The sequence below is a fragment of the Ictidomys tridecemlineatus genome, chromosome 4 (genome assembly GCF_052094955.1).
Source record: "Ictidomys tridecemlineatus isolate mIctTri1 chromosome 4, mIctTri1.hap1, whole genome shotgun sequence".
NCBI lineage: Eukaryota > Metazoa > Chordata > Mammalia > Rodentia > Sciuridae > Ictidomys > Ictidomys tridecemlineatus.
This window is the reverse complement of record NC_135480.1, coordinates 108518221-108539672: the sequence shown is the minus strand read 5'-3', so window position 1 is coordinate 108539672 and position 21452 is coordinate 108518221. Positions and strand designations below refer to the sequence as shown.

General features: G+C 49.6%; 1 protein-coding gene across 10 annotated transcripts in view; it reads right to left on the bottom strand.

Annotated features, from left to right (window-relative positions):
* Pknox2 (PBX/knotted 1 homeobox 2) overlaps positions 1–15098 on the bottom strand; it is a 267002-nt gene extending 251904 nt beyond the window's left edge. For 4 of the 10 annotated variants that reach the window (XM_078047273.1, XM_078047280.1, XM_078047276.1 and 1 more), the window contains exon 1: positions 15009–15098. The gene's annotated coding sequence lies outside the window, so the exon portion shown is untranslated. Of the gene's footprint in view, positions 1–2749; positions 2773–13601; positions 14570–15008 lie in introns of those variants that run through there. The other 6 variants (XM_040285504.2, XM_078047283.1, XM_078047275.1 and 3 more) reach the window with 5 other exon arrangements.
* Between the last annotated feature and the right edge of the window lie 6354 nt (positions 15099–21452).

Genomic DNA, 21452 nt, shown 5'->3' with positions numbered 1-21452 from the left:
GGGTGGAAGAAAGAAGGGATTTAAGTAGAGTCTTCAGAGAAAGATTCACTGACCAGATAACATTTGAGTGGAAATCTCGAAAAAAACAAAGTGCTCCCATACAGGTACCTGGGGCAAGGGCAATCAGGCCAAGGGAAAACCATGTGCAAAGGCCCTGGGGCAGGAGTGCACATGATTTCTTTCAGTTAGAACTAGGATTGTCACAGAGCAAGTGAGGATACAGTGACAGGAATGGAATTGGGGAGGTAGAGATTCAGTCACAGTAAGAACTTTGGCTTTTATTCAATTATGAACCCAATAAATGAATTCGACACTGTTTACATATACGATAGGGCAAAAATACCTTATCCATTTACTCTGTGGAACGCCCTCCCCCTCCTCTTGGACCTGTAATTGATTTACGATTTTTATTGCTATTGCTTTCATTTGGGGGCTTGGAGACATCTGTTTCTCTGTTCAAGCCTATAACCAAGCCGTGGCCTGACCTCCACCTCTGAAGCTCACGCCGGGTTTGCCCACCTTGCTCCAGGGGGCAGCCTGGTCCAGAGGCGGCTCCTTGCATTCTCCTCCCAGTGCTTCCCAGGAGCTGTGACTCCCCCACCTGTCACTCTGCCCAGCCCCAGCTGTCCCTCCAAGGAACACCTTCCTGTCCAGCATTCCCACATTTCAGGTCCTTCCCTGTGAAGCTCTCGTCCCTGTGTCGTTTGCATACTTTGTTAACTGAGCACCTCTCTTCTCCATCTGACCAGCTCCCTCAGGACGGGCTACACCTGGCTTCGCTCCCTTTCTGCCCCAAGCACCAAGGCAACGCCTGGCACGTGCTCCAGGTCCCAATAAATACTTGAAGAATAACTGAATGAAAGAATGACTGGGAAGAATGACCGGAACACAGATGGGACAAGCTCAGGGTGCTTTGCTGGGCCCTGCAGGTCCGGCAAGAGCCTGAGGGAAGGAGGGGTAAGATGGAAAGGAAAGGCCCTGCCTGAGCCCGATGCCACACAGGGCTGTTCTTGTGGCTGTCTCATTTCACTGTCCATCTGCCACTTGAGTTGAGAATTACTGTCCCATCGTACAGATAAGAGCTGAGGCTCAGGAGGTAAGCAAGTTTCCTGGGTCATACCCTAAAAGTGTCTGTAGTTAAACTGGGTGTAGTGGCACACACCCATAATCCCAGCAGCTCAGGAGGCTGAGGCAGGAGGATCGAGAGTTCAAAGCCAGCCTCAGCAAAAGCGAGGCACTGAGCAACTCAGTGAGACCCTGTCTAAATAAAATACAAAATAGGGCTGGGGATGTGGCTCAGTGGTTGAGTGTCCCTGAGTTCAATCCCTTGTACCTGCCCACCACCTCCACCCCCACCCGACCCCAGCAAAAAAAAAAAAGACTGTCTCTAGTCAAAGCCAGTCTTTCTAACTCCAACTTCTATATTCTTTCCTCAGGGCCCCTACGGCACTGGCCTGTGCAGTTTTAGTCTATTTATTTTGCGAGGTGGGAGACAGGATACTAGGGATTAAACCCAGGGTCTCTACCAGTGAACTACATCCCCAGTCCTTTTTACATTTTGAGACAGGGTCTCGCTAAATTAGCCAGGCTGACTCTAATTTGCCGTCATCCTGCTTTTCCCTCCCAGGTTGCTGGGATTAAAGACATGGGCAACCACGCCCAGCAGCGTGGCCAGTCTCTAACCCAGCCCTGCCAAGGATCTCTTGTGTGGCCTTAGACAAGTTACTGTTCCCCTCTCAGCTTCAGTTTTCCCAAACACAGAGGTAGAGATGGATGGAAGTTTTCTCGTGCTCTTTCTTGACTTTAAATTTTATGCTTCCATATTTATAAAATCAAATCATGAATGCTAAGGGACCTAGCTCCATGTCGAGCACATGGTGGATACTGCACACATGTCCCTCCCTCCCTCCCTATTCCTTGTTTCAAAGGTTCTCTGCCTCACAGCCTCCTTGCAGCCACCGACGCTGTCCTGGTTCTTCCAAGACACCCAGCGCTCTGCCTCCCTGCTTCTGGAAACCTCACCAGGCTCTGACGTCAATGTCCACCCTGCTCAGTGTTCCCAGCTGGTCGTTCCAGCTGTGCTCCTTGGAGAGGCCCACAGTATGGCCCTCCTGCTCCCCACACCCTCCTGCCTCTTCCTCTGAAGGGGACCCGGGGTCCATGGCCAGCACTGTGGGGAGAGAGGTCTAGAGACAGGAAAGGCCCACAATAGACACCTTCCAGAGGCCAAAACGGAGCAGGCTCTTGGTTATCTCATTTAATACCTACAAGAGATGTCATTGTCCCATTTCACAAAAGGAAAGAAACTAAAGCTCCAAGAGGTTAGGAAGTGGCCCCAGATCACAGAGCTAGCATGAGGTAGGAGCCGGGCACTACTGCCACCTTTCTGACCTGACAGCAGGTCCCTTTGCTAATTCGGGAGGGCCCTGAACCTTGGACCAGGGACATCAGCTTTTCTTTTCCTATCTATATAACTTGGACCCCTCACCCCTGGTGGCTTGGCCCATCAGTCTCTCCCCAGCACCCCCGTGCCTCTCCTCACTGCCCCTCTAAATTAAGAGACACAGAATATTCACAAATGGTCCTCAGTGTTTCCTAAGGGAAGTCACAGACCTGGCCTTCCCACCATAAGAAAATGTCAAGCTGAGCCCTACGAGGAGGGGCCCGTTCTGCCAAAGACTTCCTTCTCATAAATACAGTCCTTCTGCGGCCAAAGCTGGGAATGGACGGCTGACTCACGGCTGCCCACCTCACAGGTGCTGCCCCTGAGGGCTTTCCAGGAATTCGAGCCTCAGCCAGGTAGGACCCAAATGTGCACATCGCCAGGAACCCCAGGATACCATCGGGCTCCTCACGGACTGCAGGAGGAACAGGGGAGGGGTGTCCATAATTATTTATTTATTTATGGTCCTGTGGTTGAGCCCTGAGGTGCTCCAGCACTAAGCTACACCCCCCAGCCCTTTTTATGTTTTATTTTGAGATAGGGTCTCATTAAGTTTCCCAGGCAGCTCTCCTACCTCCACCTCCTGAGTCACCGGGATTACTGGCGTGCAGCACTGGCCCAGACGCAGGGATGTAGCTTCTACAAGCTCTTCTTACAAGCTGTGCCCTGAGAGCAGCATGGGGTGAGGAGCAGGGGGCAAGGGGTGTGGAGGAGCAACTACGGTGCTATGTGATGGTGCTATGTGACGCAGCCCAGACAGGAAAGACCAGGTGACAACAGACTCGCTGGCAGCCCGGCTGGCTCCCTCCCACCTGCTTGTGCCCTGGCCTCAGAAGGAAAAGGAGCCCCCAGGGCTGGAGGGGCTGGCCAACTCCTTCCCTGAGAAGAAGGGCCTCAAGGGAGAACAAAACCCAGCTTCAGGCCAGCCTGGCCAGACCCTTACCCAGCTCTGAAACTCTTCCTTCCCAGCTTGGCTCAGGCTCCCACCCTCAGGGATGCCCTCCAGACCTCCAGTAGGTGACCCTCCCTACTGTGTCCTCCCAGCTTCCTGGACTTCTCCATGGCTCCTTCCGTGATTTATCTAACCTCTTTCCTGCAGAACATGAATGTCTTTCTCCCCGATGGACACACTGAGCCCTACTGGCAGAAGCCCACCCCTCCAGTTCACAGTGATAGCTCTGGCCCCCTGGCAGGGTCTGACACATGGGAGATGCTCAGAAAAGGTCTATCGAATGAATGCCACCGGCAGGAAAGATGCCAAGGTCAATATCTCTGGACTCCAACCCTGGCCCTCCACAGAATCAGATGGGAAGCATCAGAGCTGGAATCCGAAAAGCCACCAAGTGCTCCGGGAACCCAGGGGAGCCATTCATACCCCAGCCACGGGGCAGCGGTAGACAGCCATCCTGCCAGCTTTTAATCACTTCAACACGGTTGTCATCGCGCTGCAAGTGAGTGCAAGAGGCAGGGTGTATGTGTGTGTGTGCTCTATTTTAAACTAATAAGAAACATATAGTCTGTGCCAACCAGTTTCTCCCCCTGATATTACAGGCAAGGTGCTGTGTAGGCGCTGTCGTTGATGTTTGCACAACGTATACAGCACATCCACGCACGTTAACTCGCTTGATCTTCTCCACGGCCCTGACAGGAGGTGTTATTAACCACCAGTTGCCTGAGGAGCAGGAGGAGGCCAGCTTCTGTGGTCACTTCATCGAAGCTCAGGCAGGGGCTTCTCTGCTGTCTGCCTCCATCAGCCTTTGTCACACGCAGTCTCTTCACCCATGACCCACCCAAGCCAGAGCCCCAGGTCTATACCCCATGAGCCTACAGTCTCCAATGGGGGAAAAAGAGATGAAGCAATCCACGAACTTTCCCCATATGCACAACCCTCTGGGGCAGGCAGCAAGCTCTCTGGACCCAGAGAGATCACTGGACCCAGAATCACACAAAACCCACTGTGCACCTTGGGCAATTCTCTTACCCTCTGTGAACTCCACTTTCTTCCTCAGATCTGTTGTGATGACTCAGTAAAATAGGGCTGCAAGCGCCCGGCCCAGGGTCAGGCATGGAGTCAGAACGTGGGAAAAGAGCCTCCGCTGGTTCATGGCCTTTGTGCCGGGGCTCCTGCACAGCTGCCTGGCACTCCCAGAGTCCTGGAGAACTCCTGCCCCATCTCCTTCCTCCCCAGAGCCCAGTTCCAGCCCAACAGTGCCCGGGACACCAGGTCCAGAACTCTGCACCACACAAGTGCCTAAAAATTCCCCTCTGTCTGCCAGCAGTGAAGGCCACTCCCTGGGAATGAGGTTCTCTTGGAATCCAATGAAAATGACATTGAAAAGTCATTCCAGGTGCAGACGCAGTAACGCACATCCCAGCAGTTGGGAGGCTGAGGCAGGAAGATCAAGAGTTCAAAGCCAGCCTCAGCAAAAGCAAAGGGCTAAGCAACTCAGTGAGTCCCTGTTTCTAAATAAAACACAAGAGGGCTGGGGATGTGGCTCAGTGATTGAGTGTCCCTCAGTTCAATCCTCAGAAACAGGAAGGAAGGAAGGAAGGAAGGAAGGAAGGAAGGAAGGAAGGAAGGAAGGAAGGAAGGAAGGAAGGACATTCCAGGAGACCAGATGTCCAGCTCAGAAGGGGGCTCCCCTGACAATCTGGAAATCAGAGGAGTTAGTGGTCCCTGTCTCAGTGCCATTCAGGGGCCCAATGGATGGGGTGACTTCAGGGGGAGCCATGTGGGTCCAAGGGACAGTTATATTCTCCAGGAGCAGGATCCTGGGAAGGCTGCAGGGGTCCCATCAGGCTCCCTGGCTTTCCTCCAGAGTTGGTCTTATAAGTCAGGAGTGCCTCAGCAGCTGCAGCCCTACTATGAGTCCAGCTATCCTCTCCCAGAGCAGGGAGGAACGGAGCAGGGGAAGGATCAGGAGAAGAGCTCCTGAGGGTCCCATCAGCTTCTCCAAACTCGTGGTGCCTCATGGACCACAGCATACGTGTTATCATGGCCAGCCCACAGATGAACCAAAGAGCAGAAGCAGAGGGGCCTTGAAGACCATCCAGCCTAACTTCCTCATCACGTAAAATGAGGAGGTGGAGCCTCAGAGAAGCTAGACAATGTGCAAGGTCACGCAGCTTCTTCCCATTGGATGTGCATCTGTTTGGTCTTCTCTCACTTGCACCAGGAACTGAGGCCCACAAAGGACACTGCTGGGCATCCGTGAATGGAAGGCTCAGGCCACACCTGTTGAGTGACCAATGGATCCTCAGGGAGGCATGGAACTGAGAACAAACACTTGTCACCACAGCGTTCTGGGCACACACCCCAACTCTCCCTCCTCCTGGGCCTGGAGCCAGAAGTCCCAAGCACAAAGGACGGGCTCCCCTGAGAAGGGGCAGGAACTGCTTCTCCAGGGGAGGAAGACTCTCAGACCTGGCCCAGGACTTGGGACCAGGGAGTGCTCAAAAGCACTGTTGGGCTGAGGACATTAGAGGAACCTCTGGGTACGGCTCGCTCTCCCCTAGTCTACCACAGACCCCCTGTGCTACCCTAGAATGAGGGGGACGATGCCCCCCAACTCGCCTAACAGAAGTTAGATCCACTACAAGTTGGCTAAAAAACCCTTGGTGTCTGTCAGGATGCTGAGCTAATGACCCTGGACATGGGCGCCTGGTGTTCTCTTCACCCCGAGGGTCCACCTTCCAACCTGGACAGGTAGACAAGACTCCACCGCGCTCTGCCACTCCTACCCACTGCTTTTCCCACACCTTCTGCCCGAGGGTCTGGCCAGCCCAGGCCCACTTTGACTGAAGGCTTTGTGGAAATTTTAAAATTCCAGGTTGTGGTTTCCATAACGGGCGGTAGTTGTCCCCAGCATGTGTCAGGAACAAAAGTATGGACAAGGGGGAAGGTAAGTTAGGCTGGTTCCTTTAAAGATGACTCTCAGGTGGGGCACAGTGGCATGTACCTGTAATCTCCAGGAGGGGACTGGGAGGTTAGAGCAAGAAGATTGCAAGTTCCAGGCCAATCCAGGTGACTTAATGAGATCCTGTCTCAAAATTTATAAAAAGGGCTGGGGATGTAGCTCAGTGTTAGAGTACCCCTGGGTACAATCCCTAGTACCACACACACACACACACAAAAAAAAAAAAATGGTGGGGATGTGGAGGACTAGCATTCGCCTTGAGCTTACTGTGTCAAGCAGTTTTAGATATTTTCTTGTAGAGTTTTCACAACTGTACTATGTGTGCGTGTTATTGTTATTATTGTCGCTAATATTATTCACTTTATAACTAAGAAAATTAAGGCTCAGAGAGGGTAAGTGATGTGCCCAAGGAAACACAGCTTAGTACTAGTAGAAGAAGGGTCAAAACCCAGAATCTGACTCCAAAGCCTGTGTTCCTTCCTGAGCGCTACACTGTCGCAACAAAAGAACCAAATGTTGCTTCTTCGAAACAAGACAATGAGTCTTCAATCTGAAAAGGGTGCCTCCTAGAGGCAATCTCATGTCTAGAACCCAACTATTTGCCTCAGGAAGGCCATTGGGAGAATCAAATCCACTCCCTCCATTTCCCACTGACCTTAAGACCCCTGGGGGCAAGCCAGGGCTCAAGCCCTTGCATCCGTGTCTCTGAGGCTATTGTATGTTCCCAGATCCTTTGCTTGGATTTGTCCTGGCGGGGTTGTTCAGTGTTGCCTATACATGAAGCAATCCATTTGATAACAGACATAATTGTAGAGCTTTGGGTTAAACGAGACCTCTAAGAGACAGTTCAAGCTCCTCATTGGATAAGGGAGGACACTGACAATAGAAAGACCAAGTCACTTTTTGGAGGTCACACAGCCCGTCAATACCCAAGTCCACCGTAGATCCGACCCCATTCCCTCCACCATCCCAACCACTCTGATCAGCTTCCTGGTCCCTGACGGGGAGAAGGCCAGATGTGGGCCTATAGCCTCTACTGTCTCTGCTTAGGACAAGCAGTGATGCTTGATAAGACAGTTGTGCCATAGCCAGCAATGAAAGGAGCTTGTCTGCCTCATGCACTAACTCACTAACCTACATGGAAAGTTCCCCTCAGAAAGCCTTCCATGTGTAAGAGAAGCTGGTCCTGACATGGAGACCTGAGTGGTATTCCTGGGGCAGTGACTTCTGGCCACCTGGGACCACCTCTTCTGTCTAGTTCAGGCTGCTCTCCCCAAAACCCATGAAAGCCCAGAGCACAGTGACCTGTGAGGGGGGGGGGGTCTCAGATTTCAGCCCACCACCTGCAGCCCAGTCCTGACTACTCTACCATTCCATCTTGGTTTTGCCTCCTCTGGTTAACGATGGATGGATGCTTTTTTTTTTCCCTACCTCTGTGTGATTCTACATCACCTCTTATTTGTCTGTGTGCTACATCTGTGCCCCTCTACCACCATTCCCAAACATTCCTCACCCCAACTGTCCCTCGGTTTTATGCATCTATTTTCTACAGCAGCCCCTGCTGGGATCTGCGCCCCCCACCCCGCACCCCCCAGTGTGGACTGGCTGTGTGTTCAACCCTTGTTGATGGTGCAAGTGACCTGTGAAAGGACCCAGGCCAGCAAAAAGGGAAAGAAGCTAGACAATCCGCCAACTGGATCATCAGCTCTAAAATGAGTTAGGGAGGAGAGGGAACCAGGATTAATCCCCCTTTTGTACCAGACACGGTGCCAGGTACTTATAGATGCTGCTCCATGATCCTACAAACTACATGCCTTTATTTCCCAATTTACGGATGGGAGACTGGGTCAAAGATGTTAAGCAGCTTGTCTGAAGTCACACAATAAGTAAACAGCAGAGCAAGGCTCTGAAGGCAGTTTTGTCCTATGGCAGAGCCCATACTCCCTGCTATCCCATGACAGCCAAGCCGCTGGAGGACAGGCTTCCTGGTCATGGTACTTGTTCTGTTGGGTTTGGTTGCTGTGTCCTCAATGCCCAGATCAGTGCCAGAGTGAAGGATGCCCCACTGCCTCTCCCCGGAGGGCAGGACCAGGGCTTACAAAGCCAAATTTTTGGGCTGTCTCCTCAAAATTCCTGGATTTGATTTCCTCTCTCCATCCAAAAGAGACCCAATAGATGAGGATTCCTTCAAAGGCCACATGGACGATGGCTGCATTTGCTGAACGTGGGGTGGGGGTGAGAGTGGAAGCACAAGTTGAACACCAACAATTAGGTCCTAATGAGGTGCGGGATTTAGGAGCCTTCATGGTGCTCCCTGACCTGCTGCTTCTGTCACCACATTGTGACCCATCTGGATTTGATCTGTCCCCATGATAGCCCCCTTCACCTCCATTGTTTACCCCCACCACTCCGACTGAGCCTCACTGAAACTGGCCACGTTCCTACCAAGCAGAGAACTAAGTTACACCACCCACTCTGGCCCCATCCGAACCCTCAAGAGTCTGCCCTGGGCCCCAGGGCCAGCTGCTTTTCTCCACATTCCAGCCAAAAATAATACGAGAACAAAGTTCTTTGGTGGAGACTTAATCTAATCTTCATTGCTTCAGTTTTAAAATATCCTGCCTGGTTTAGGGTTTCTTATTACACACAGGGATGTGTTTTTAGTGAGATAGGTCTTAGCAGAAATGTCCTTCTTGTAATTAGAAACCCAGGCAGGCAGGGCTTGCGGTGGGACACCCAAGCCAAACAGCAGATCCCCCTGAAGAGGACACGTTTGCAGCAAGCTCTTCCCAAGCCCCATTTTCCGGCACAAGATGAACTGAGCTGTCCTAGAGCTTGGTACTCCCTCACTCCTGGGGGTTTTGTAAGTGTTCTGGTAGGACTCTGCCCTCACCCCTTCTTCCCTACTCAGTGTCTCTCTGCCCCCTCCTGAGTCTCACTCCCAATCAAAATAGAGACTCAGATATTGCCTGCAACGGGCTGGGAAGGATGTTTGAAGGGAAAAATTACCTCCAAGGAATCCCCAAAGGACTAGGGAGTATTAAAGACAAACATTCCACCAGAGCCACATCTCTAGTATTAGGCTCGCTTCTAAAAATCAGGCACTGGAACAGAAGGAGTGTACAAGTGCAAGTACACTTTTGTAGAAGTGCTGGGTGTAACTGCTCGGGCTTTCTGGCCCAGAATCTGCTTTGATCTGCCAGCATGGAGACAGCTAAGCAAGCGAGCTTCAGGCTGTGGCTAGCTCCAGACCAGCACCCCTCCCCCCAGTCCCTCCAGATGTCACACACCAGTCAGGGCTAGGCCTCTGTTCTAAATGGCTTAAAGAGAAGGAGCTACATCTCTGAGAAGTAAGGTTCTGTGTTCATCTGAGGCATGAAGTCTATTCCAGATAGCACCACTGAGAACAACCAAACCAATTCCCCCAACTCAGCCATAATTGCCCCTCTTGGTAAAGCGCAGATGGTTTGGATGGTTTGGGGACTCACAGAATGATTTTTAAATTCTAAAGGAAGGCAGGAGTTCTGCCCCTTTACCAAAGTCTTTAGAACTCCTGAGACTTATGGGGCCAGGCTGTAGATCCAGGAAAGGAAAGGAAACATGTGGAAGAACGTGACTTTGCCACCGAGAAACCTCTATCTCCTGTTTTATTATTGAAGTGTTCTGAGCTTGATTCATGCCCATCCTTCACCCCTCATAGCTTAATGAGAACTGTATGTGCTACATTCCACTTTACAGATGAAGAAAGCAAGGTCTAGCAGCTTGGAGGACCCGCTGGAGTGGTGCAGCCCCGCAGTAACAGGGCACAAAGCTACCAGTCCCCCAAATTCCAGTCTACAGACTAGCTCAGCATGCTGACCTGCCAGCCTCAATTATCACCCGACCACTTCCCTCCCTCCCTCCTTCCTCCTTTCCCCATCAGGTATTAGATTTAATTAAATTAGCAGAGCCCCATCGCAACAGTCCTGGCCATGTTGCCTGGATAGAACCCAGCAAGCGCAGCTCCTCCCTCTAAATTCAGCTTCTCAATATAATTCAATCTTCAATAAGTCACGGATCTCATGTGAAGTGTCTTATACAAAGCATGGTGTGTTGGCTAGACTCAAGGCTCACGGTGGCTTGAGATGATTTCATTTTCCATGTAACTTCCTCTGTTTTTCCTCTGCGGCATCGTTTTCTCCCTCTCCATCCTGGGATCTACATTTTGTTTGAACCAGACACTTCGCTTCACATGCAGTCAACCTCCAGCAATTGCATCACACATTTATATATATCTTACAGCATACAGTCCTTGTGCCACCCAGCATAGGAAAAAGGAAAACTTATAACAGCATTTCGCACCCTCCTCCAACTAATTTAGAAAATGTGCTCCGGATTAAATAAATCAGAAACAAAAGTCTGAAATTGGAGATAACATTTCTGAAAGGTGGTGGTGGGGAGCTAAATAAATAGCAAGGAAATCTTGCAACATGTTGGAAGCCTATAAATTTTATTGGTTGTTTCTTTAATAAAAACAATTTCAGTTGCTAACAACACAGTATTATTAAGCCTCTAACATTTAAAAATCTAATTTGCCCCTTTTCTGTGGCTGTTTATGTTGCATGCAGCATTCAGGAAGGATAAGGAAGTCAGGTTAGGTTAGGTATGGTTCCTAAATCAGGCTAATAGAGACCCCTTTACAACACAGCCTTTTTGCTTTCTAGGTATGTCTTGGTCTCTAATGAGTTACAGCTCCCAGTTGAAGATGGACATGGCAAAAAGAAATTGAACACACACTGCGGTGCACCCATAAACTTCAAGGCCAAGAGAGAGGTGGTATGTTTCCAGTTAAACTAGAACTCCATGAATTCAGGATTCTCCACTCACAAGACAGTAATTCTCCTTATTTCATCACTAACTTACTTCAAATGTGTTTATACAATTTATTGCTACTGAACTTCCAGGCAACTGGTGTAGAGTTAATGAAACCCAGCTTGGAGAAGCTTTGAGCTTTGAACAACTAACCACAGTTTAAATGGTTATGACATGCGGTCAAAGCCACAGCCCAGCCCCACTGCAGTTTCGATGTTAGGATCTAGTCAAAAAACCTTGTCATCTCACCTTTTGTGCCAAATAGTTTGAAAAAAGAAAAAGCACTGAAAAACAGCCTGCCTTGTTCCTTCTCAAGGTTCCCATCATTTAAACACATTTATCTTACTGAATGCAAGGCAAAACCCCTCCCCCAGTGCCCAAGTAAATATTTTAGTTGCAGTTTGAATTGGCAGGGGGCTGAAATCCTGAAATTCAATTTGGGTTGAATTGAGTGGGTCAGGCCTACCTAAAGCAATGTGGTAGGGGGCTGTTAGGGAAGCACAGAGGGACATTTAAAGCCAGAGCCAGCTAGAGAGCCCCCAAAGCAATAGAGGGATGTACAGATGAAACTGGCCTGGGAAAGAAGTAAACTCATCTTTCTGAATTACTGGGGCACTGACTTTTATTAATCCTCATTGTCACATGGTGCCCCCTCCCCAGGCTTCGTTTATGTGGGAACTCCAGCAAGCTCCTTCTTGCTAAACAGGCCCATTTTGGAAGAGTAAAGGGGAGGTACTGGATTTGTCACTGCTGCACAATAAAAGCCCCTTTTGAAAGCAGCACTTTCATTAACTTAAAGCAATCTATAGACTTAAAAGCACAGAGCAGTAAACTCCGAGAAAGGATCATAAAACAGCCAGTCTCAAGTTAGGTACACTTCAGTGCAATTTGCACGAGGCATTTTACTGGGAGCGGTGGTCAGGGCCCATCTCTCTCCAGTAACCCCCTGGCCCTTATTCGGAGCAGCTCCTCTTTCTCTCGGCTTTCATGCCTTTCGCGCTCACAAAGGGGAGGCGGTGACCGGGGAGTCTCCGTGGGGTCACGGCTCCCTCCCCACCCCCCAGGCTCTCGGCGGGAGAGAGCGCACACGAATTCCAAGCCTGAAAAACAACAGCCTTGGAGCTCTGCCGCCGAGGCGGTCTCCGCGCCCCGGCCCGCAGTGGCCACTCCTGGGTCGCGCGGCTTCTGTGTCCCCTAAGGGCCTTTTGGCTCTCCCAGCCAGGGGTGCGAGGGGTGCGCGGGGCTGGAAGGGGACAGATTTAAGATTGCAAGGAAGAAATCTCAAACCTTCTTCCCCTTTACCCCCCGCACCTCCAACACATTCCCTGTCCAGAGAACAGCCTCCCTTCCTGGTCCGGACTTCCCACTCCGCACACCCCCGATCTAGGCCGGAGAAGCAGGGATGCAGCTTGAGTGGGAGTGCCTGAGTCCAAAAAGGGAAAACATCCCCGCCACCACCACACACACAGACACAAACGCACACGCACACCAAGGTCCTGGGGCCTCGGAAAGGCCAGAGTAGCAGAGAAAGCAGGAAGGCTAGGGGATGGGGCTTTGGGTAATATATCATGTTGTGTTTAAACAGTATCATTTCTCAGATTCGGGTGAGTGGGAGAGTAGTTTAAATCTGCCTAAAATGAGAAGCTTTGGGGTTCCACCAGTTTGGAGAGCGTTTAAATTCCTAAAAGCCAATACTCTGGAGAAGTCCGAAGACAAGTGGGATGACGGTAGGGAAACCCTAACTTCTTTCTCCCGCTGGTGCAAAACATTGCAGCAGTAATCGGGCTCGTAGGCTTCCCAGCAGCGCTTGCCGGTGTACAGGCGGCGCTGAGATCTGGGCGCCAGAGTTCGAGCCCGGCCTGCCCTGGGACGCAGTCGCGACTCTTCCGCCCAATGTGGCAGCTCACTGCTAGCGCTTCCCCTTCCCCCCCCCATCGCAGGCCGCAGCCCCCCTCAGGCCACCCGCCTCACCGCCTGGCCCCGCAGACCCGAAGTGCATCGGGAATCCCGCTGAGCCACCAATATAGGGTCCTCAGATCTACTCCAAACCCTGCAAGGATACCCTATCGCTTCCCCCAGAATGTCTCTTAATTCGTCCGCTTCCCAGAATCTCTCTCCTAGGACCGAATCTTGTGCGCCCCAAACGCTCTCCTCCTCCAGATTCGCGTTCTGGGAGAAGCGGCGGACATTCGGGGCTCGCCTGCCAAGGCTCAGATCAACTACTTTCGTTGCTTACCTAAACGCTTTTCCACCCGCGGACCTTAAGGAACCGAACACACAACCCTCCCCTATCTCTAATAGCCTGGACCCCAATAAAGAGTTATTCCTGAAAACACCACCCGTCCCGCCGATTCTAGCTTCAAATTTAACCCTGGGCCCCCGACTCCTACCTCCAGCCCTCCGCTCTGGCCGGCATGTAAACTACCCAGCGGCCCTTCAATCCTGATTCTGAAAACAGCTTGAATCCCATAACCCAAACTCTAGCCAGCCTTAAAGCCCAGCCCTAATTCAGGGCCGATTCACAAGCCCCCTCCCATTCCCAAACCAGGTCTCCCCACCTCGCGGGAACCCCGGGATCTCCAATGAAGAGCCCCCAGAAAGGGCGGCCCACTGCGCGGGTTTCTTTCTCGGTTCTGGGAGCCAGGAGAGCCCCCTCGCCTAACCCGAAAGAAACAAACTTTGCGCGGCAGACTCTGGACCCTGCCCCATCCCCCTCAGCTTTCTGTTCTTGGGCGCTATCGGTCTCCTCCCCCCGACCCATCTTTTACGATTTCATCCCCTAGTTCTCGAACCAGGAGCTCTACCTATTTCCAAGCTTCGCCACTGGCCCCTACGACTCCCTTTCCCTTACCAAAAAGCACCCCAACAATACGCGGGAAGCCAGTGACCCTACAAATTCTCGCTCCTCCTCAGGCTAGGGTCTCTGAGCGTGGCCCCTCGGTTCCCGGCTTTCCTGACCCCACTTGCGTTCCCCTTTCCCCACTGATTCTCCTGCAAACCTCTACTCGCCCTGCCTACCCAGGCCAGGCACCGCTGGGGAGGACGCAGCCGCCGTTTCTTGACTCAACCACCCGGCCCCAGTATGGGGCTGCTCCGGCTTCCAGCCTCTCGAAGCCAGCTCCAGGCTGGTGACGCCAAGTAAGCGCCGGCCAAAGGGCTCCTGAAGCCGGGAGAAAGAGGAACCTAGAGCCGGCCCACGGTTCCCAGCCTCACCCCGCGGAGAGCCTAGCCCAGAGCCGCCTGCGCCCGAGCTCTGGCCGGCGCACTGGTCCCTATTCTCGGGTCCCCGGGTGCTCCCGGCGCACAGCCTCCAGCCCACCCGCTACGGGGTCTTGGGCCCGCGGAGGTCCGGGTCCTTGCATCTGCGGACAATGAGCGCCCGGCCACCGGCTCGAGCCCAGCGAGGAGGCGGCGGCGGCGGGGCTGCGCTCTGGCCCGGCCAGGGCGCGGGCGGGCCGCGCGGCTCTCGCCGCCTCCTTTCCCGGCCTCGCCGCCCCTCGCGCTGCTTCGCTCCGCGCTCTCCCGGCGCTTCCCCAGCTTCTCTTTGCACGCTCCCGCCGTCCCTCTCTGCTCCTTGCCTCCCTCCTCCCTGCTGCCTCCCTCTCTCTCCTCCCTGCTGCCTCCCTCTCTCCCTCTCTCCTCCTTGCCCTGTCGCAATGAATAATACTCTGGCTTGGGGACTGGAATAAAACACACGCGCTCTGAGGCAGCCGCCCGCAGCAGCAGCCGCCGCCGCCGCGCCGCCGCCGCCGCCGCCTGCAAAAGCGTCTCTGACATGGAAATGAATGACAGCTTACCTGATGCCAATCTTCATCAGACTGACACCGGCGTGACAACACAGCCTATACTTCCCAGCACTGCTCGGGACGTCAGCGGCACAGGGACCCGCCCCCCGAACCCCCCCCCTTCGCACACCTCCCCTCTCCCCACTCCCCCTTTCTCCCCACCCCCCCTATCACCCCCACCCACTCCCGGGCCCGGCCGCCTGCAAGTCGAGGAGCCGCTGGAGTGTCTCCCTCTACTGGAAGCTCTGCTTAAACGTCAGGCGCGGGCCCGCTCCTGGTGGCTGGGAGGCAGAACCGCGCAGGGAAAGGAGCCTTAAACCCTGAGGTTGCCTCTGATGGGGAGGGTAGCGGATCCTCGGGGATTTAGGGCGCACCCACCCATGTCAAGTCCTTTTAGAGAACCCAGGGCAGAATTCCAGGACATCCGGTGCTGAGGGGACCTGAGATGAGTTGAAATTTTCTGTGGACCTCAATAGAACTCCCCAGAAAATATGAAACTTGAAAGTGGCAAGAAATCCTTTCCTCCATCACCCACTCCCCCCACCCATTCCTGCCTGGCTGGCCTCATTTTTATGATTGCATTTGAATAATTCTCATTACCCTGGCCCCAGAAAAGGTGCTCAGTTGACACTCTGGTTAGTTATTCCTAGTCTCAAGAGCTTTTTCTTCTATGGGCTTCCTGGGGCGATGGATTCACCAAGGGGGAGACAATGTAATGGGGTGGAGCAGGGGAGATATAAAAGAGAGTAGAGGCTTTGTCTGCAAGCCTGTTGGAGCCCCGGTTATTTTTCATTCTAAAAAGTCCTTGGTAAACTCAGTGAGTTTTGGGTGTTGGAGTGCAGTAATGTAAAAGGGGAGACCAGTGGGGCTCTTTCATCTTGGGCTTGCTGGGGTGGATTCATCTGCTTCTGGGAAAAAATGGATTCCTCACCTAAAAGCATTCTACAGAAGAAGACCAAAGCAAGCATGTGTAGTCATCATGTGCCTCCGTTCCTTCAACCAAGTTGATAGTCTCACTAAGGACCAGGTACAGGCATGCAGACACCTACTGAAGCAGGCTCACTTACTCCCATAATTTAGCACAAGGCCCTCTCTACAATCAAGGGACAAAAGAACCCCTCTCCCTCTGCAGAGGAGCCATTTCAGCCAGGCAGTAACTGATCCTCTGACCCCAGACAAGGTAGGAGTCCTGAATAAAGCCTAGACAAAGACCCTAATGTCAGGAAGGACAATAAAAAATGAAACCCCAGCCAGGCAGGCCAGGTCTTCAGTAAATAATCTACCCCAAGAAGTTGAAGGCTGCCCCTTAGTCAATTTTAAGCCTCTTGGTTACCCCTCCTCTGACTCAGGCATGGGTAAAGATGAGAGTTATTAGATTCCATGGCTTAGACAAGGCAACTGAGACTTTGCATCATATCCCAAATATGATACTATTTGTCCAGATCTTCTCAGTATCTCCAAATTCACCCTCTGAAGTTCAGAGGAAGAAACTCTTCATCAGTAGCCTTGTTATGGAGAGAGTTGAATCTTCTCACCTTCGTGTAGATTTTCCAAAGACTTCACTAGGTGGATTTATGTCACCTCAGCCTCTGATGTGTGGTCAGAGACTCTGGCTGCTGACAGCATAATCGCTATTATATATTATACATTGTATAATGATATAATAATAATGAATGCACTTGCCCTTTTTATGTAGTACAGTAGCAGCCAGATTTGCTGGGGGTCAGGCTGTCATAAAATCCCAGAGGGAAGCCTGCTTCAGATATTGGGGGAGGGGAGATCCATTTGGCCCTACCCAGTACCCTTGGAAGGAGGCTTTTCTTTCTTTCCCAGGGCTCCTAGTGAGTTGCTGAGCCTGAAGAGTCAGAGGGAAAATCAGGCTGAATGTAAATACTTAACCCCATCAGAGAGGTGTCAGTGAGCCATAAATAGTACTACAGGCAACAGCTATGCATCACTGATTCACACTTATCACACCCCTCATTTTCTGGAATCCAGTTCAATGCCCAGCTCTTTCTTGAGATGGCAGATCCATGGCCACGAGCTATTAATTTGTGGAAGTCTTTTCAAATCTGTGATTGTCACTAAAACCCTTTTGGTGCTTTAAAATGCATATTGTAATTTTAAGCCAATGTAGCTTGCTTTGCAGTTTGCAAAAGCTTTAAAAATTATTATCTAAAATGTAGCAATCCTTTTTATAATCATTCAGAGCAGATATTTGCACTGCCCCCTCTGGTAGCTCAGCTGTGTGCTGGTGCTAAGGGTAAAAAGGAGGGGCAAAGAGGCCCCAAATTACTGCTCTTATCATCAAGCTGCTTTCATTCTACTGGAGGGAGACAAAGTGCCCATGTTTAAACACTGAATAACAACAATGCAGGTACAATATAACTAGTTAGGAATTAATGATCAAATGAGTTGTCAAATTCCATGGTTCTGCATCTAAATCTTGGCTCTATCAGTAAGTAGAGAAAGGAGAGAGTGGAACTTAAGTGTGTAGAATTTGGTCCAGATACTGTACAATTTCTCCTCCATCATCCTTTTAGAATGAATAGACACATGCATGTCATAACTCATCAGTATAAACCATTGTAACCAAACAGGAGATCTTATAAATCCTAGTCATCACGTCTACATGTTAGAGTTCCTCTGCTTGGTTCTGGGCTCTCTTCTCACTCCACCTGTGCTTTGTTGTTAGGATAAGAAGTCCTACCAGCCCAGATTGTCTCCTCTGAGCTCCAGATATGCACAATGAGCCATCTGAATCCTGCTTGTGTCACCCTATGAATACAAATTTAAGACCTGCATGTACTAGTCTGCTTGGGCTGCATAAGAAAAGCTCCCAGCCTGGGTGGCTTAAACATTTATTTTCTCAAAGTTCTGGAGACTGATCAAGGTGTCAGCAGCATTGAGTCTCTTCCTGGCTTGCAGAGGGCACCTTCTTTCTGTGCCCTCCCATGGTCTTTCTTCTGTGCACACAAGCAGAGAGAGGGGGTTCTGTTGTTTCTTCCTCTTCTTCCAAGGACTTGGTCCTACTGGATTACAGTCTCAGTCTTATGACTTCATTTAACCTTAATTACCTCCCTAAAGGCCCTATCTCCAGACAGTCATATAGAAGGCCAGGTCTTCAACATATAAATTTGGGGGTACACAATTAAGTCTCTAACACATCCAACTACTAATTCCCTTCATTCTCAACTTAATTATTTTTAATGACTTGATATATTGTGAGGTCCTGGAGGATGGAGACAATATCTCATTTCATCTTAGGGTCCCTAAAGCCTAACACAGCACCCAGTCTAGAAAACATATTAAAGAAATGCTTGTTGGATTGAACTGAATAAAACTTATTTCTCCATCTTTGCCCCAGTCCTAATTGAGGGATTTCTCACCAGTGGCTTGGAATATTTTAATGATTTCCTACCTGGTCTAAAGAACTCTCTACCATCTTTCTCACCTAAAATAAAGGTGGGATCATAGCTTGCTTTCCTCTCTAAATCCTCATTACCTACAAGATTTAGACTAAAAGTTTATTGGGTTTATCAATGAGTCAATGGATTAAGAAAATATAGAATATGTACACAATGGAATTTTATTCAATTACAAAAAAAAGAATGAGATGTTGTCATTTGCAGCAACATGGATGAACTGGAAGACATTATGTTAAGTGAAATAAGTCAGTATTTATCAGAAAGATAAATACTGCATGATCTTACCTATATGTAGAAGCTAAAAAGTTGCTGTCAAAGAAATATTGAATAGAATAGTGGTTACCAGAAGCTGGGAAGAGTGTGGGAGAGGGAAAAATGGAGAGAGGATGGTTAATTGGCACAAGGGTGCAGTTGGATAGGAGAAATGGCTTCTAATATTCTTTATAGCACAGGAGGAAAACTTTGATTGGCAACAATTAATTGAATATTTCAAAATATATAGTAGGGAAGATTTTTAATATGCCAACACAAAAAAAAAGTGATACAAAAAAAGTGATACATATCTAAGGTGATAGATTTGACAATAACCCTGAACTGATTGTTACATATTGTACATATACATTGAAGTGTCACACTATAGCCTAATAAATACATACAACCACTGTATGTCAATAAAAAATAAAAATGTACTTTTCAAAAAGTTTATTGGGTTAAGCTGAGCACTGTAGTGCACAAATCTATAATCCCAGCAACTAGGGAGACAAAGATCACAAGTTTGAGGCCAGTCCTAGGAATTTAAAAAGACCTTGTCTCAAAATGAAAAATAAAAAGTGATGAGTATGTAGCTTAGTGGTAAAGCATCCCTGGGTTCAATCCCCAGTACCAAAAAAAGGAAAAAAAGAAAAAGAAAATGGTTTATTGGATCTTATGATAAAAAGAATGGCCTTGAATGCTACATTCCTTAGCCTGTCCTTCAAAGTCATTCTTCTAATCTAGCATTAGAATGCTAATCTGCATTCTTTCCAGTGGTTTGCAGTGCAAGGACTTCCTGCATGAAAGGCCCCTGGGGAACTTCATTACAAGTCAGGGTTTCAAGTCCCACTCCTAGAGAAAGCTGGTCTAGAGAAAGACCTAGGAATCTGTATTTTAGAAGCTGCTATAGTATAGAGTTTGGGCTTGTCCATTCCAGCCCCAGCGCACACCCCTGTAAGAAATATTTTTTTAAAGTTTTGGGGATTATATTATAGAAGCTGGTTCAAGACACGACCCAATTAACTGCCTATTCTGCACCCAGAGGACAAGTTCCATCCCCCTGCTTCAGAGGTAGTCAGAGGTAGGAGTGGGGTGGGAGAGCAAACAGGCTTTCACTGGCTCAAGTTGTTTCTCCAACCTTGAGATTCCACTCCTCCCAAAATTCCATCTGCTTTTAAGACTTGACGGAAATACCACCTCTTTTCAAAGTGACCTTGTGTTCCTCACTATCTTATAGAGGCACCAGGTCCTGGCTCAGATCTTCACCATATCACAAAATAGTGATCTGGAAAGTTACTGATACTCTGTTTCTGCATTTGTAAAATGAAGATGATAATAGAATCCCACTCATGAGACCATGGGGATTCAATAAAATCATGAATGTAAAGAGCTTAGCACAGTCCCTGGCACATGGGATGCTCTTCAATAAGTGGCAGCCATTAGGTTTAATAGCCCTTTACCCAGGGCTGCCACAGCACTTTGCCTGTGCCTTTATTATAGTGCTTATTTAATTGGCCTGAGGAAGGGAAATGTTGTTTACTGAGAATGCTATGACAGGCCCTGAAGGCTGTAACACAGATAGTGGGAACACAGAAAAGAGAAAAGGGGTTGCTCACTTTCTACCTACAGCCTCCTTCTTGATCATGGACCCAGGTGGAACTATGGTGCTGGGGGACTTGGGGCCAGGGGAGGAAGATTCAGTCCTTGATGAAAAGCATAAGTGTTGAGTCCCTGGAGAAAGGGAGGAGGACAGAGAACAAACCTGTGCAGTGCAAAAACTCTGATATTATAAATCTTTCGAAAGATAGAGCTGCAGAATTCTGCTGAGCTGGAAACCAGGATGTCTAGGCTCCTTATCCATCTCTGAACTTTCCTTTGTTCCTTCCTTTCTTCCTTCCTTCCCTTCAATCCAGGGAAAGCCTGTTTGCTCTCCCACTCCACTCCTATCTCTTACTACCTCTGAAGCAGGGGGATGGAACTTGTCCTCTGGGTACAGAATAGGCAATTAATTGGGTCATATCTTGAACCAGCTTCTATAATATAGGCGCAATATAATCCCCAAAGCTTAAAAAAAATCTTTCTTACAGTGATAATGCACTTTGGGAAGATTCTTTTCACACTGCCTTCTCCCCAGGTCTCACTTCTAGGCACCTCCCTACTCCAACTACATGCATGCATGCATGTGCATATGCGCGTGCGCGCCCACACACACATGCACAATCAGATTCTCAGGTGGGAGCTGCTCAACCTCAGCTCCAGGTGAAATACTCTGGGGAGGGGGGCAGGAGGCAAGGGGAGGAAAGTTTAGAGTTCCAAATTCCTTCCAGGTCTTCACAAGAGGTGGGAAGTAACTTTGCCAATTTGAAAGAATTAAGAGAGATTGGGGGAGAAAATGACTCAAATGTATTTAGGAAAAGAAGAGAAAATGCCATGTTTTTCAAAAAAAGAGCCATTTCTGGAAAATGGGATTTCAAGGGTTTGGTCACAAAAATATGAGAAAGAATATATAGATCTGTGCTGACTAATAAAGAAGCCACTGTACTAAGCACTAAAACATGACTGGTTCAGTCATGGGTTGTCAGTGTAAAATACAGAATGGGTTTAGAAGATTTAGTATGCAAAAAATATTTCAAAATGCCTCATAAGGAATTATTTTAGGAGCCAGGTATTATGACTCATGGCCTATAATCCCAGCTCCTAACTACTTAGGAAGCTGAGACAAGAGAATCACAAGTTCAAGTCCAGCCTGGGCAACTGAGCAAAAATAAAATTTTTA